General features: G+C 44.1%; 1 protein-coding gene across 5 annotated transcripts in view; it reads left to right on the forward strand.

Annotated features, from left to right (window-relative positions):
• LOC105704494 overlaps positions 1–18507 on the forward strand; it is a 90533-nt gene that overhangs the window by 48510 nt on the left and 23516 nt on the right. The gene's annotated exons all lie outside the window — the stretch shown is intronic.

The raw sequence follows: 18507 nt of genomic DNA on the forward strand, positions 1-18507 counted from the left end.
TGCTTCCTCCGCTCGTGGATGGTCCCCGATGGTTCAGGGCGGTCCTGCAGGAATCGGGATCACTTTTGAACGAAACGGAAGCGTCCTGGACCGCAAGAGAATATCACTCCAGGCTCCGTCTTAAGATATTAGGTTTTCGGTAATCACGCATCCGGGAGCGACAATCGAGGGAATTCAATCAGATCAATATATTCCGATGGTCCCGAGAAGTATGCAAGTAGTACAGATTTCTCCGAGGGGATCTTCACTCGGAAATCAATTGAAACGATTTCTTTCTTTGAAAGCCGAGTGCCTTTGATTTCACGTGATAGACGGCAATGCGATTACGTAAGAAGTGACGTTCGGACTTAAAATTGGGACAGTGTTTTGATGATTTCCAACGATTTCCAGATGATTGCCACATGATTTCGAGCATTAAAATCCATGATTTTCTGCATGAATATCCCCTCGGGTTCCTCGGCTAAAGGAACGAAATATCGGAAAATAAGAAATGATTCGTGGGTTGCAATTAGTTGCGATAGCCCTTGTTAGGGCATGAGTCAAATCGAGGTTTCGCTGGAGAAATAGAGGAAGTCCCAATGAGAACACTCGAATTTAATATATAACATAAGAAAGGAACCCCGATCGTGCTCGTAATCTTGGCACTGATCCCTGATCTCTGAAAAGTCCGCGTCTTCCGGGAACGTACCTCCGTCATAAGTGTGCTAGATATTCCCAGGCGAGCGAAAAGTTAATCCATCGCTGCTTTTTTCTCTCGATTTGCAAGTGGACCGAGTCGTGTTACAAAAAAGAAGGAAAAAAACCCGGATCGGTGGAGCGGGGATCGACAAAGCGGCAAGTGGATGGTTCAGCGACGCCTCGGGATTAACTCGACTAATCTCGAATCCACTGGTTGCGATTATCTGAAATCATTTACCTGGCTGCACCGCATAATTTTTCTTGGGTACCTGAACCTGGACGGTAAACAACCTGGCGGAAAACAATCCATAGCATATCCGTTACCTCCAAGTTGGGTCCTTCGACCTGTCATCGAATGATTCCCTAACAAGTTGTCTCATTTTTTGGACCAGGGACTTGTTCCCCTTCAGCTAGAGTCTTGCACGTTGAATGCTTTGTTCGATCGAGTGTTCACCAATTTAACGCGGTCTTTTCACGAGTATTTCAATTTTCCGACATCGCATCGGGGTTCATGGTCACCCTCTGTCGAGTTCATCCGGCACCTCTTCGCTTTATCAAATTCATCCAGTATTTTTGAACCTATCGAGGTCATCCAGTGGGTACTCCTTGAACCCACAGGATTCAGTAGATACTTCTTCAATCCGTAGGATTCACCCAGGACCACTTCGTCCTACCGAGCTCATCTAGCCCCTCCTCTTCGACCTACCTCAACAGACCTCCGCTCTCCCCTCGAACTCCTCATCCCTCGTCTTCGCTTCCTCCGCATCCAGAAATACGAAACAATCCATTACGAGAAAAATCCTCGCCTCGGTCCCTTACCGAAAGTTTCTCCTGGCACAGTTTGCTTGGCACTTTCTACCCGAGTGGCCAACTCGGGAGGAGAACGGCGGAGAAAGAGCGAGGCAAAGAGGCCGCGCGAGGGTTGCCGAAGAAAGCGGAGGGGCAGAAGGAGGATCGTTTCGCATTCTGCACCGAGCTAGTCAGCGGCTAACTATAAGAGGAGCTAACTATAACCCGAAGTCCCTACCCACGGGCGCTATTTCCAGCAGCCAGGCGTTTGTCACCCTGCCAAAGGCTTCCCCTGCGTTCCCTCGGCCCTTGCCGGCTCTCCCGCCCTCGCGGCCGCGTTCTCGCGGATTCCGCCGCGTTCCTCTGCGTTCCTCCGCGCGGACGGCTCGTTCCGGTCCGGTTGCTGTATGCAGAAAAGTGCACTTTTTCGCGCGGGCCTCGAGAGCACTCGCACGCACTCGCACGCACTCGACACGCACTCCCTTCTAGAGACCCCGGTCAATCCTGTTTACCCGATTAATTCGCATTTATTTATTGCTCCCAGATTCTGGCGGAGGTAATCCGAGAATCCGGGAAATGTCGGCTCCACTGGGCTGGATTATCGGAAATTGCGGGGCCAACCTGCGTGGAGAATCGATCGGATGTTCCCGGAAAGTCCTCGAGGACTTTTCGAGCGGAAAAAACGCGCGATTGAATGCGTTTAATTGGTGCCCTCGGCATGTCCGTCGAGTAATTCGAGGGAGACCCATTGGGAGCCGCATATCTAATGGTTGGAAATTTATTTCGTGATGGAGCGGCGGTTTTTAATTAATGTCTCCTCTGGGCGGGAAGGGCTTCGTCGTTTTTTCAATTGGTTTTATCAATTATTCCTGACATTTTAGAAAGTAATTTACGTCTCGGGTTCGTGGAGATCAGATGGGATCGACGATTTCGTCAGGAAGGTTTCATCGGGTTGACTTGGAGTTGCATTTACCTGCTGCACCGGATGCACGCGATCGCCGTGGAACGGCCTCGTGCGTGATCGGACGATTTTCATTCAGACCGGTTGGCAGAGAGGAAAAGGATGGAGAAGGAAATATGAGAAGGGGAAGATGAATGGAAAGGACAGAGCTGGGGTGGAACGAAGGATTTTCGAAAAACCGATCGATCGGAAAGGAAGTTCGTTTCGTGGATCGATAATTAAGAGGTACTTTACTTAAAAATAATATTCCTCGTTTATAACTCGACAATGTCGATACAATTGAAATGTTTTACTTGACGAATGGAAAGAGATGGAATTTACTGTGAAGTTTGAAAGACTCCGTCAATCGAGGGTAACGGAATCTCCCGCTGTAATACCTATTACGATTACGAGTCGATATCGCAAGAAGCAGCGACGGGCCCGAGTCGTTGTTTCACAGGGTCGTTTTCTTTAATTGCGGTGCAAATGCCAGAGCAATGCTCGAGTTACTCCCGGTGAAATGGTACAATGCACTCGCGGTACCCGCGACTGTCGTGAAAACGGACACGACGTTTACCGGGGCATTATACTTTAATTAGGGAATGGTGTGGTGTCTGTTTTCTCCGCCGCTCGTAATTACCGGCGATACTTAATCACCGTAATTCCCGGATTGTTCGCGAAATTACGTGGAGAGGGAGCTTTGAAATTTGTGAGGTTGCAACACTGGGCCGAGAGCCGAGGAAAATTGCCAGGAGAACCGGATGCACGCGATTGTGACTCGAAGCTGTGCGTGATCGGTCGATTTTCGCGCGGATGGGTCGAGGAAAAGGGAAGAAGAGAAACGACAGGCGGGACGGAAGAAAGGATCGCAAGAAGGACGCCGAGGAGGGGGAGCTGCTCGTAACAATGTGGAGAACCTCCTTTCCTCGTGGGGCTCTTCTGCAACGGTTGACAATGAACGTCAGGGACCTAACCTGGCACCGCAATTGGTATGCAACCGACGACCTGCAGGCGGAAGAACCGGAAAATTGCAAGAATTCTGCGTGCTTTGCCACTCTCCGAGGAAATGAATGCATCAAGGTCGATCAAACTCTGGATCAAAGGACAAACGCGAGGATATACGGAGTTTTTGCCTTGGCTAGATCTACCATTGTGTATCGTCTATTCGATTTATTGGAACGGCAGGTTGCATAATACCAGGAAGGCAAAATTACTGTATCGGGGTAAGCAAAAATGTAGATTGCCCGAAGAAATGGAGGAGAACGTCATTGGTCAGCTTTTGAGTGGGTGGAGGATGGAAGAGGGGAGCGTGGAAGAAAGGCCTACAAGGATGCCGAAGAGAGGAGGTCGTCGCAACAATGTGGAGAACCCTATTCTTGCGGGGCCCTTCGGCAGCGGTTTACAATGAACGTCAGGAATCCGAGCTGGCACCATTGGTATTCAACGGATGATCCGCAGGCGGAAGAACGGGGCGATTGCGAGCCAACCGCATACTTTGCTATTCCTCGAAGAATCGGGTACATCAAGATCGATCGGACCTGAGATCAAGAGATGTCCGAATGACGCTTACTTTGTAGAGGTGTTCCCGATTCACGGATCAGACACTTCTACAGGAAGGTAGGAATCGCTCTCGAAGGTAGTAATATTGAATTCATATCAAGATATAAAATGAATCAATTTCGCGGTCCTCAAAAATTGCTGAAGAAACGTCATCGAGTACCCCACAAACTATAATAAAATCCAATTTGAGAGCTTCCATTCTCAATTTCGTGTAATTCTGAAAATCCTCGTTTCAAATCATGAGTCGATAGCCAAGGAAGAGAATTCATTTTTTTTTAAATATTTTCAGTAACAAGTTATTATACAAACCACGCTGAGAAATGCTCAGGAGCATTCTCAAAATACACTAAGACCTTTCGGAACACCAATCACGATCAGTGGACCATCCATTGGGGTCCAGACACATTAGCCAAACGTCCATCCACTAGTAGGTATACCAATTGATGACTCGATCTTGTCGTGTACTGAAGAATATTTCCGAAATCTCACGAAAGAATGCTCAAGAACGTTTTCCAGACCCACCAAAACCCTTCAAAATTTCATTCATAACCATTGATACCCGACATCATCGCCTAAGCATATATCCATCGGTGTCCATCGATATCTTGATCCTATCGGGTATCAAAGATCATTTCTGAAACCGCACTAAAGAATTCTTAAGAACGTTTCCCAGACTCACTAAAACTCTAGAAAATCCTAATCCTAATCGGTAGATCATTGATTCCTAATCACGTCCGCCAAACGCTTTCACATCGTTGGATACACTGATACTCTGATCTCATAAGGTGTCCGAGAACATTTTCAAAATCGTCCAAAATGGTTTTTCACGTTCATCCAAAGAATTCTCAAGAACGTTCTCCAGATCCACCAAAACCCTTCGAACTCTCAATCCTAATCGGTGGACCAACCATTGGCACCCAACTTCATCAACTAAACATCTATCCATCGGTGTATCCATGGATACCTTGATCCTATTGGATACCAAAAATCATTTCTGAAACCGCACTAAAGAATTCCTAAGAACGTTCCCCAGACCCACTAAATCCTTAAAAAACCTTAATCACAATCGGTGGACCACTGATTCCGATTCACGTCAGCCAAACGCTTTCACATCGTTGGACACACTGATACCCTCCTCTCATAAGATGTCCAAGAACATTTTCAAAATCGTCCAAAATTGTTTTTCACGTTCATCCAAAGAATTCTCAAGAACGATCTCCAGATCCACCAAAACCCTTCGAACTCTCAATCATAATCGGTGAACCAACCATTGGCACCCAACTTCATCACCTAAACATCTATCCATCGGTGTATCCATGGACACCTTGATCCTATCGGATACCAAAAATAATTTCTGAAACCGCCCTAAAGAATTCCTAAGGACGTTCCCCAGACCCACTAAATCCTTAAAAAACAATCACAATCGGTGGACCACTGATTCCCATTCACGTCAGCCAAACGCTTTCACATCATTGGACTCTCTAACGCCCTGATCTCATCATGTCTCTAAAACCATTCCTGAAATCGCCCGAAATTATTCTCCACGCTCATCTATAGAACGTTCAGCTTCAAAAGCCTTCTTCAAATGTTTTCCCATGACGTTCGGCATTTCTGTGCACACTTAACCCTGCCATCGTCACCTTCGCCATCGCCAGGCTCGCGGGCCCCGCCAAAGCCGCGACTGGCCTACGGCGATCGTGAGTGAAAGTACGCGGAATTCTTGCGGCCAGTCCGCCGCGGCCTGGCCGGGCGTGCTGCCTCCGTACGCTGGATGTTACGCAAATTATCGGCAACAGGTGTATTACCGGTGTAATAATCATACGGCGTGGCAATTGGCGCGCGTTCGCGCGTCGTTCACGGACACGCGTGCGCTGTTGTCATCCGTTGTCGGGATCGCGAATGTAGATCGCGATCGAATCGCCAAGGAGCGACGTGTCATACCACGCGGAACGAAATCGAAATCCTCGTATCGTAATGTCATCTACGATCGAAAATCCGAAGGCCGTTGTCCCCGGCGCTGTTCACACGTTCGCACGTGAACTTGTGTTTTCAGTTCTTAATCTATTCCGTTACTGTACTGGGTGCGTCGTTCTACCGTGTACACCGAGAAAAGGATTTCATTGAACTAAAGTAATATTTCTTTGAATAGTGCCAAAGAAATATTTTATTAATTAAAATAACAACTATTTGACTGGAATACACTCCAATAAATTGGATGCAACGTTTCATCGGAATTTGGATAATTTGTTTGCGTTTATTCGAGTCAAGTAATTACTATTTGAATTAACGAAATATTCCTTTGATTCAATGAACTTTCTTTCTTAGTGCAGGTATATTTAAGTTCAACCGGTTTCCCTGACTTGCTTTCCCTGCCTGTCGTTGTTTACATTTTTTGAGAATTGACTAATTACTGAATTTATAATTTTCCTGGTTAGTCGGGATGAATACGGTGATGGTCTCCATGGACAGCTGTAAGGAATGTGCAGGATTAAATGGGGCGTAAAAGATAAATTGTGGATTTAATTCGGCCAGAGAGAGAATATGCTGAATTTGGGTGCATAGGAGGGCAATCCCACTTTCTTGCAAAGGTTTTAATCGCAACTTCATCGCCGAATGCAGAATTTATCGATCGCTTGAGAATTAGGCAAATGAATTTTCGAATTCAATTCTCCCGTAGCAGTTGGGAGGATTTCTTTTAAAACGATTTAATGATTGTTCCTCGCCGAGGGAATTTCATTAGGAGGCGATGGTTTAATCGGGCCGTAAATCTCGAGAAAAAGGAAATTCCCCCTTCGTGGGGTGGATTTGTCGATTAATGTGAAAGTTGCATTCCACTGGCCTTAGTTATCTGAGGTTATCCGATCCGCTAATCTTGCGTTAACCGAGGTGTACTAAACGGCGATAATTCAGTCTTACAATACCGTTTATTACAGTTACCAACAAAGTGCGAGATTACTCGGTGAACGCTGGGTGCGAAAAATTATTCACGTATTCCATTGCGGTGACTCAACGTCACTCGATAGGGCTTACCGTTTTCAATGGCACAACAAGACTTGATTTTATTGCGTGCAATTTGAAAGTCCATGTTCCGAGATTTCTTTTTCAAGGAAAACCGTTGGTTCACTCGCGCCGATGCCGGTAAAAGTGAAATTCCTCGTTTACCTTAAAAGTCCACGGTCTCGACACGCAGTCTTGTAGAATGCGTACTTAAAACGTCCACAGCGGCTCGAAGAACCTGAAAATTGCCACCTCAAATTTAACGTGCAATTAACTACCTCGAAGACCTCATCTCAGCTGTATTCGGACATGATTTTGAAGGAGCCCCAAATTTGTAATACCCTATCACAAAACGTATTCATTCTTTGCGGGTAATTCTGCACCGAACGGAATGGACTTACATAAATAATTAACATCATTGCTTAATTATACCTAATTATCTTCACACTCGGTCAGATATTACATATCCGCTTCTTGTAGAAAACGTAGTTCTCGATATATTTACATTTTTTAGCCTGGAACTTGATTTTTGGATTAAGGTGAAGTGGAACCCCCTTCAAATCAGTCGATTCGAATGCAACACTTTTTTTTAAGGGTATTAGACCAAACTGTCCGAAACTTTGACACATCACTCCTGATCATCTAAGAATTGTCCTGACACATTCAAAATTTGGATTTCTCAAAAAAATTTGTTAACTCAGTCCAGACCAGAACCAAAATGGCCTCGAGCTCTCATATTTCTATCGATATACTATTATCGAAGGCTCTGATTCGAGAATCGAAAAGGTCAGGACAATTTTACGACAATGTAGAACACTCTGGTAATCGATAAATTCGCATTTGAACGGGATAAAGGCAAAAAAAGTGTTGTATGCGCTTCTATGCCAAAACGATGGTAATATAAGATCTCGGAGTGAAAATTTAATTGACCTGGAAATCACAGATGGCGCAGGGGGTCCCTCTGCAGTCAATTAGGGCCCCAGAAAGCACGAATCCAGAGGATTTCTGGAGTTTTACTTCGATTTCTTTATAATTACTGTACGAAAACAACAAGTGGAGTATGCCATTTGGTACAATACCCAATATAATTCGACACAGCTGTCGATATAAAAACGAACGTCGGCAACGTAGGCATTTAGAAAAATCTCCTTTATCGACGTCGATCAAGTTCCGCGACGTGTTTCACTTCACCTTAAATTTCCAATCGGTATTCCGAACTGGCTCTAGTAATTTTGACTTCGATATCGGAAAGCGCCAATTTTCGCGGTATTTCGAGACCCCGCGGATTGAACGAAAAGCTCGAGAGGGAAATTCGAGGCAGACGGCGCGATTCTCCACGCTGAATCCTGAATAATGGTAGAACTTCCTCGGCGAAACTGGCGACGATATGTTCTTATAAAGCGAGGTTTACGGCGCTCGTCGTTGCCCGGCGTTGCTCGACGGCGTTGCAGAATGCAACGAGTCATGGCGTCGTCGTACCGAGCACCGTTAGGTCGACTTCCGACATGACGAGCCTGTGTTACGGGAATATTTATATAATGTTATGATTAGGTAACATGGCGTGCGCTTTTATGCATTCCGGCCACTCGGAATGTATGCAGATATCGGGCCGGGGTAGGTACGAGATTGCCAGAAACGACAAGGGGAGACAAACGCGGAGCTTAGTCGCAATTTATTTTAACAATGCGCACGTATTTTGCGGCAAAGGGCGACAGAATATGTCGACACGTTTCGGCCCGCGATAAATGATAACGAATGACATATGCGCTAGTGCGCCGATATCGGAACCGAATTAAACAGAAAACGTGGGCAAGGAAAGCGTGATATATGATGCATTTATTTTCAACTCTTTTTTTTTTTAGTGGGCATTTCAAGTATTTGTATTGGCACCGTCGGTGCAGTATGCACTCGGTGCATAAACGTCACTCGCGAAATGTTAGTACTGCAATTATCTGTCGATTCGAAATTTCGTACACCCTGTTAGTAGGTATTTTAACGTCGCATGGACGTGCAAAGATGACAGGACGGAAAGAACCCGGAAGCACATTGGAAGCATGATAAAGGGGAATATGATAATCGACCAAGTGCAGCGGATACGAGTTTGAAAAGTGATTGCCAATTTTTTTCGAGCTCAATCGGCCTGAATTTTCTAGTTCCTTGAATTTACGTTTATTTATCGCCAATTGAATTATCACATTTCTGGCATAAACTACCATTAACGCGTCTTAAAATATTATCATCGTACTTGAGTAATCCTATTGCCATCGCTACGACTCGGATTAAACTCGAAATCACTTCTCTAACCTCTCTCTTATGCGTAGGATTTATAACACTCCACGGTTTATTAATTAACCTTACCCGGCGATACGAGTGGCTCCCACAATACTTACGAATTATTTACACTGGAGATAAATTACTATTAACTCGAAAGGGGAGTATCGTAAAAACATTAGGATTATAAAGTAATCAACATTATCCCCGATGAATCACGCAAAAGAGCTTCTCGGAAGCCTCGGGCTCATAAAGTGCGTTTAAACTATGACCACAAGTAATTACGTTTGCTTACGCAATTAGGGGGCTTCCCATAGCCGCGCACTCGGTGCATCGCGATGCATTGTGCGAGGCTTCGCGGCATCGTGCAACTGGAGAGCACGGATTACGGTTGCAAATAGGTCGTGGAGTGCATCGAGTCACTCGGTGCATCGAAATTATCGCCTCTGCGGATATGCCCCGAGCGATGCTTTGGAAATTCTCTCCAGCTGTTTAATCCTTAAACCCAAGTGCATTTCCGCCCTTGTAGCGCTCCTTCAGGCTAACCGTGGTCCCCGAAGAAATACGGCCGTTTTCTCCGATCTCCGATCGTCCGTACACCCTCGCAGCTCGTAATTCGTCCGGCATAAGTGCACAAGGCCTCTAAGCGAGGCCTTTATGCAAGGATCTTCGGCGGATGTTGAAGAAATTGCATGCGAGATCGTGCAGCGTTCCCTCTGCGCGCGTACGGGGACTTTCTCCAGCCAGGGGCTACGCGCGAGAAAGGGAGAAATGCATGTGGATGCATTCTGCATTCAGCGGTCTTGAGTACGGTGGAAGTGCATGTGCACGTGGTTCACGCGCGGCGGACCTGGTTTTGCGCATACATGAATTTATGTTATTGAGAAATTTGGTATTGTGATTTATGCTCCGGGGTCTGCGCTTGAGAATTTTGTACTCGATAGTTTTCACCGGAGATAATATTCAGGGAGAAGGTATCGGTGCATTGCGAGGTGCATCGACGTGGCGGGGTGTATAAGGTAGCGTGAAATAATTTTATTGAATTTTGCAGCGTATACTTTGTACATATACGAGTTGATTGATAGGGGGTTATGTCACTCCTGTGGCCACCGTGTTGCAACGCGTCCCTGGAGGACTCCCGTTTCTCGTGCGAGCGTTGCTCGCGTAAAAAGTTTATTGCACCCCCCGCGTTACCTCGGATACAATGTATTTTACCGCCACCAAATTCGGCAGCCAGGAGGTCGCTCTTACGGCGACTCGTCAAGACTTTCGCGCCGGGAGAGTTTTTCTCAAGGCTGCGCTCCCTCAGCCCCTGACAAAGGAAGATAAAATGAATATTTTATTATTTCACGCTTATATTTTTACAGGCGCTCGGTAATGTGGGTTAAGCTTTGCCAATTATCTGGAAAAGGAGCGACCTGGGGAGAAAAAGCTCACTCGGGCCCCGTTGGCCCGGTGCATGCCGCGAGGACTACTATGCAACGGGGCAACGATGCAACCGCCTCGGACAGGCGATGGCGGACCGCATAACTAATAAGAAACGCGAATTAACATAAATCCAAAGGCGTGACTCATTAAGGGAGCCCCAGCGACAGGTGCTTGAGTCCTCGCCGACGGGTTTCTCTCTGTAGGGGTATTACGGATTCTCAACGGCTGAATAGTCACGCTGATCACGACGGAAGACGTCGCGATGCGCCGCAATTTTACTCGCAAAACCGACCGAATGGCTCTCAAGTGGTGTATTATGCCCCAGGAGCTCCACTGCTGGGTCCATTCGCGAATTGCCTTGCACCGGTCTTGTTTATCGACCAATACCTTCATTTAGGCTTTCAATTTGTTTGCCGCATGAGAAGTGCATTCTCAGGGTCGTAATGACTCCTGCTGCATCAGCGTTGGGATTGGCCGGTGTTCCTCGACGTTCTTATTATGCGATTAACCTGCATGGATAATGAATTTATTTGTGTAAATATTACGTAATTTAAAAAAGGAGAGAGAGCAATTATTTTACATGCACTTTTTACCACCGTCCATCATGCCTTGGCTGACCATAAATGTGGATCGCTTCATTCTTCACTTTGGTTTTTATGGAGGACTTCTTTGGGTAACGATACTTTTTGATGATAATGAACATTTCAGATTTATGGGATTTGTTGATGGATACTTTATTTTGTGTGCTTGGGTGCCATTGCAAGACTACGCATGGTAATGGTTAACTTTTTTATTCCGCTCCATCGAGTTCCAGGTCTAGTTTACCTCGGCCTTGAGATTGACCAATAAATGGATGAAGTTGTAGACTTCGAGTGACCAAAGTAAAGGTTAGTCGAGACAACTGTCTAGTTGGGAAGTCGGGGTCGGTCCACGAGCAGTTTCCAACATACGTGGGTTAATTGTGGTTAACTTGGGTGGGGTAAGGACTGCATTCCTGCGGTGATGGTTATCTAAGGTTACCCGATCAGGTGATCTCGTGTTAATCGTGGTATACCGGTCTGCGAAAATTCAGTAGTATTTATTACAGTTGGTGGTGATATGCGAGATGTTTAATGAGTTACGCGTACTTGTTCCTTGACACGAAGGCGCAAGTAATTCTGCGTTAAGCGCGCGGGACTTATGAAAACCGAAGTCCCTGTGCTTAACGCGAGATGACTCACCGTCACGTCCAGAGTTTAATGACGTGTAATGTTGAGATCTAACAACTGTTCCTGGCAAGCACTTTAGATCTTCGCATTTGATATCCTTACGTCTACATTTGTTGACTCGATACTTGTATGTTTAAACACGTTCGTCCCAGGCCTTGTGTAGAATTTTCACTGGGACCATGGTTACGAGCAACGCTACATCATCGTCTTTGCAAAAGTCAACAATTGATAAGAAACTACAGAATTACTAAACTAAATTTTTTAGAATAAGGACGTAGGGTAAGGTTGCCTTGGACCATTTACCTAAAAATATGTTTTTCATATTTGAGCTAATTGATTTTCGTCACATTCACCGTGGAAAGTTCTATCTTTTCTTTTATTTGCGAATAAAATATACAACGTAACGTGAGATTCAATTAAAATTGTGAAAATCATAAAAATCGTAAGCGTTGACAAGAGTCCATTTTCGGAACCCGCTTTCCGAAATTGGACCACTATTTTTCCAACGAACAATTATTGCAAACGTAGCATTTTGATTATTTTGATATGTTTGTACATCGATCATGCACCCAAGTATCGTACCTTCCATTGCCTATTCTTTGGAACTACAACAATATCAAGATTTTTGAGCCCGTTGTCTTTTACAAGTAACTGAGGATATGAAATGTTACATTTGCGGGTTGAATTTTTTTAAACAAACGTAACGATTTTATTTTTGGAGCTGTATGAACACGCGTCAGTGAAACAAAAGAACATATGTAATAATGCTTTTATTCTTGCCTAGATGGTACTAGATCCTTTACATTACGTTTTACTGCACTAGTCCAATTTATGAGGCGGTCTTATCAGGGAACTTTCCCCCAAATGTAGTTTTTCACTGTATCGTCCTAGTGCTAGGATCGTTACTCCACCTTACAACTATCACCCGTTATCAGCCGAGTATCTTATCAGATACTTGTTCGATGGCTACAGGGTACAAGCCATGAAGTCTATCCCATGTTCCCAGGATAGTCGATCCCGTGTTCTCGAGTAGCGATTTCTCCGACACGAAATCACGGTGTCTTTGAAGAATTCCCCTTGCAGAAGAACGCGCAACGAAACGTGCCCTCTGGACATCAGGGGTTGTTGGAATCTCCTTCCAGTTATTTTGCCCCTCCGTTACGTAAATACTGAAACATTCAATTTGAAAGTAGTGTCATCATGGCGCGGATCGTCTTTACGAGGCAATCTTTCGGGACATTCTCGAGGATAAGAGAGGGTCCATCCCGCAAGTTCCAATCACCGAGCAGCAACGTCTTCTTACGCTCGTAGAAAATATCCCTCCGAAGAGCCCTCGCGGTAAATCCATGCTCCACGGCTGGTTTTTGCGATCGCGATAATAAGGTGATGCGAATCGGTGCCACTCGCCATGCTGGCCGTAGTGACTAAGACGGCGACGGCGAGAAAAAAGGAGCCCTGAAGTGGAGAACGCGCGAAGTGCCCTTGGATTTTCGCGACGAAGGGGTGAACTGCTGAGGGAATTACGAGACAGGCGTTATCCTTGAATTTCCACGATTCCGAAGAAAGGGAAACCTGGCTAGGCGTTAATCGTCTTTACCTGGACTTTTATTTTCCCTTCGAGACCGCGAAACGTGCAAATGACAAGTGCCCACTCGACGACTGACGATTATGTACAGATCGATGGGGTGTTGTCAGTTATCCTTTTCTCGGAAAAGGGGTCCTTTGGGAACGTGCTCTTTTTGATCCTTCTGATGGTAACTCCTTTACCCCTATTTTCATTCGGAAAATGAATTTTCGACAATTTTTTTTTATTCGAATAGAGGGTGATTCGGACACTGAGAAAAAAGTTGCTTGACTCAAAGAAACGTGCATTGCTAGAATGAAATCCTGCGATCAAATACGTCCAAAGAAATGTCAGTAAGAGTAAACAAAATTTGTTTAAATCAACGATATCATTTTTCTTCTCAACGAAATAATTGTTTCTTGCATTTATATATGATTCAGGCAACAATATATATATTTCTTTCGGTCAATTAATCTTTATTCTCAGTGGTTGGGACTTAAAAATTGTGTTTGATAATTAGGTAAGTTAAGTAAGGGTTAGTTTGATCCGGGAATTATACGACAGAGGTAACTTCTTTGATACTCCGTTCCTGGGACCGGAACTCCGCTGCGTTACGCGAATAAAGATGCGCTATTTGGAGGTAGTTGCATATCTTTCGCTTCAATTGGAGTTCCTCTTCAGCCTTGGGCTTAGACTCTATTCTCGCCTTCTGATTGACCATTATGAAATTTAAGTGGAGCTTATATTCTAAGTGAAAGCGGCACAGCTGGCCCTAACAGTCATCTCCTCTCAAGATCATCTCCCCTGATTTCCTTGATTTATTCCTTGGGGAATAGGAGCCTAAGGTCTACTCCAGAAGCCGGACACATCGATGTCTCTGGAAGTCGTCCTTCCAAAGCGAACGCCATGTTAATTTTTACTCTCTTTTTCCCTAACTTAATTTTGAAAGATTCGATCCTGCGAAGAGTTTACTTTGACAAACGTTCAAAATCGCAAATGGACTTTATCGCTAACTAATTCTCCAAATTTCGTACCAGGTGAATGTGTATCGTGCAACTTAGGTGCCACATTGTCAAAAGTAATAGACATTTGTTAGGGAAAGAGAGTTAATATAAGATTATATAATTATGGTAATAAATTCCCATATCTCAGAGAAAGTTGAATGGCAAGGCAATGAACTTTCATTATTAATTAGAATTATATGTGTGGCTTAGCAGCCGCATAAAATTGACAAATTGTTGCCATTCCTCCTGTTAATCTATCGGAGCTTTAACCATCATTTAATCCTGTTAACTACTGTTTTTCTGAACTAACGAGTACATCGTAATGCCCTACAACGTACCAGCAAGTCCTACATTCCAAGGTGATATTAAATATTTACGAAGTTGCACACATTTGTTACCTTTGGTAAATTAGCTGTCTCATTTATGATGTCATTTAAAAGATTCGAAGCCATTTGGAATGTAAGGTGTATTCAGATGAGATATGAGCTCGTTCCAAAGTGTTTCGTGAGCTCGACTAATTAAGCTGGGATAAGCTGTCGCGCGGCAGGAAAGAAATTGAAAAGAGACCCTATTACGTGCACGTGCTCTTTCTCTCCCTCTCTTTCCTCCCGCCTCTCTCCTTCTCTCTCCTTCTCTTTCTCTTTCGTCGGTGGGGCCGGGATCCAAGACCTTGACGAAATGGAATAAATCGCGGCTGAACGGCCTTCGTTTCGCGGCAGAAGTTAATTGCTCCCTGGAGCTTTGCCGCTCGAAAATAATCTGGCTGTCATTATGACAGCGCTACCCGGGAGGTTCATCTCCTAGTTAGTCGTTGACACCTCCTTAAGAGAATATGAAAGAGTCAGCCTATATATGTATATTTGAAAAGTCAAATCGTTGGGGAAAGTATTCTCCGAATTGGGTGTACCGATTCGTTTGAAATTTTACCACGGGAATATGGAGGCCCTATAGTAGGTCCTGAAACTCATGAAATTTTATTTTTCATCCAAAATTTATTTATTCATCATGGATTGAAACTAACATGGCGTGGTTCGTGCACGTTTTCGATGTTTCACGTTTCTTGGAGGCTTAGAATCGAAAATGAAGAGTTGCAGGACCTAGCTCGAACAATTTAGAATATCGTAGAAATGGAATGTTACGGAGTCAGATGGGACAATGTGGTAAATACTTTCACCAACGATTGCAAGAAGATGTTGGCTTGTCCTACGGCTAATGCATGTTTTTAGACCAAAATTGAATTGCAGCTAAACGTCACAGATGGCGACGTTGGTTCGACAAAATATAAACAGTCACGAATTCATGAGATTTTGGCAGTTTTACATCGATTTTTTTATCATTGCTTTACCGAAATGACATATGGAACCCTTCACTTCGTATAATTCTCAACGTAGACCATAAAAGACTTTAATATAAATATAAATGTCGGCAATGGGACGCGCCAGCTTATGTTCCCACTTGAGTATTCAAATGGCATTATCACTAAAAACGGTACAGATGAATTTTACTTTACCGACGTCGATTAAATTTTTTAGCGCCTTTCATATCCTCTTAACCCCTTAATCCGTTTAACGGTCAAAGTCGACCTCTATTCTGCAAAAAGAAAAGAAAAAGAAACGATAACGTATGTCAACGGAGGATACTCGACCTAAAAAACTCACAACTCATTAGAAATGAGACTAAGTCGTGGATTTGAAAGAACCGAAAAGACCCGCAATTAAAATGTAATATACGAGTTTCCATCTTAATTGTCCACTTTCTTAAAATCCGTATTAATCGAGGTGGGAGCCGTGAATTCCTGAATTTGACGTACTCCTCAGGGTCCGCTGAATTCTTTTCCCGCGTTTTGTTAAAAATGAATAATCAAGAGTCCTGGTCGAGAGGAGCATAAATGCGAAGAGGTGAAGATTTCGTAAGTTTGGTGGAGTCTGGTGGTGGGTCTTAAAAAAGCGACCCTGGTTCCAGGTAATGCAACGGTCAGCTCCCTGAAAATACTGTAATCAACTGGTCGTTACACGACTGCGACGAGTCGAGATCCGGCGAGATTCTTTGTGGACAGTCTCCCGCATTCGCGGAATTCAGGGAAATACTCGTGACCCGATTTTTTCCTTCCAGGATGTCCTCCAACCCGCGTTCTCCCCACAATCGTAAGAGTCCTCGGTCTTACTTAAGGCTTCCTACTTTCTGGAAATGCAATTAGTAATTAGCAGGGGCTAATTGCGCGTGCGGTCGTTAGTGTGCTCCCTGCACCGTCGATTATTGGCTGCATCGGTAGCGTTGACTTTCTACTTATAACGTCACCTGGTGCTACTTACCTTGGCCGAAGCCGAAGAGAGAACCGCGAAGTAGAAAACCGAGGGAGCCCGATACGAGCGATGCGATCCATTAGGCCACGGCAGTCATGTGCTACTTCTCGGCCATCCTTTTTTCTCGATTTATTTAATTTGTTTACATCTTGCGTTTTGCAGAATCGCGATAAACTGCGGGAACACCTTGCAGAGCTCGGTTCACTTTCCACGGACTGGCGTACACGCATTAACGAGCGCGTCTTACACGTCGAGGAGCAAAACGACCCGTTCACTCCTTTTGCCTCCGATTCGCTCCTGAAATTTCTAGGAATTAATTTAGTCTAGCGGTTTTTCTTGTCAATGTTCTTAAGACACCTCGACGAGAGATCGTTCGCTCACGAAATTATGCGTTTTGATTTTGTAAACCGCGGAAATCGGCTGGAACACCATTAAGAGCATTGTTGCACGATGTAACAAATCGAAATTATTAGAAACTAGTGACAGCGATGAAACTCGTTATCATTTGATATCGGTAAGAGATTATTTGGTACGAAGGAAATTGAAGGCGGAATTTCAGAAATCACTGCAAATCGTTAGAAATCGCCAAAACACTGTTATAGAAGTTTTCATGCCGAATGTCACACCCTACTGAAATGTTTTGTTGTAACTCTTTGAAATTGTTGGAAGCTAAAACTCGTTAGAGATCATTTGAAATCCCTGAAAGATCATTTGGTACGAAGAAAATTCCAAACAGAATGTTTGAAATCACTGACAATCGTTAGAAATCGCCGAAACACTGTTACAGAAGTTTTCATGCCGAATGTCACACCCTACTAAAATGTTTTGTTGTAACTCTTTGAAAGTGTTCGAAGCTAAAACTCGTTAGGGATCGTTTGAAATTCATAAGAGATCATTTGGTATGAAGGAAATTCCAAACAGAATGTTTGAAATCACTGCAAAACCTTAGAAATCGCCAAAACACGGTTATAGAAGTTTTCATGCCGAATGTCACACCCTACTGAAATGTTTTGGTTTAACTCTTAGAAATTGTTCGAAGCTAAAACTCTTCAGGAATCGTTTGAAATCCGTGAGAGATCATTCGATATGAAGGAAATTCCAAACAGAATGTTTGAAATCACTGCAAATCGTTAGAAATCGCCAAAACACTGTTCCAGAAGTTTTCATGCAGAATATCACACCCTACTGAAATGTTTTGATATAACTCTTTGAAATTGTTCTAAACAAAAACTCGTTAGGGATCGTTTGAAATTCGTAAGAGATCATTTGGTATGAAGGAAATTCCAAACAGAATGTTTAAAATCACTGACAATTGTTAGAAATCGCCAAAACACTGTTATAGAAGTTTTCCTGCCGAATGTCACACCCTACTGAAATGTTTTGTTGTAACTCTTTGAAATTGTTCGAAGCTAAAACTCGTCAGGGATCGTTTGAAATCCGTGAGAGATCATTCGATATGAAGGAAATTCCAAACAGAATGTTTGAAATCACTGCAAATCGTTAGAAATCGCCAAAACACTGTTCTAGAAGTTTTCATGCCGAATGTTACACCCTACTGAAGTGTTTTGATGTTCATCACGTGAAATCAATGGTAACCAGTTCTTAAAAGACATCGTTTTGCCTGATTTCAGTCTTACATTTGGTTATATTTCCATATCATGGTGTAATGGATATGGGCTTTGACGTTTCAACTGGACGGCTCACCTTTCATCGCGATCTGACGATTGACCAACGCCTTATGAGTCAGTTCCACGTGGCAATTGGT

Source organism: Orussus abietinus, unplaced genomic scaffold, assembly GCF_000612105.2.
Source record: "Orussus abietinus isolate OABI.00-Male unplaced genomic scaffold, Oabi_2.0 scaffold52, whole genome shotgun sequence".
Lineage (NCBI taxonomy): Eukaryota > Metazoa > Arthropoda > Insecta > Hymenoptera > Orussidae > Orussus > Orussus abietinus.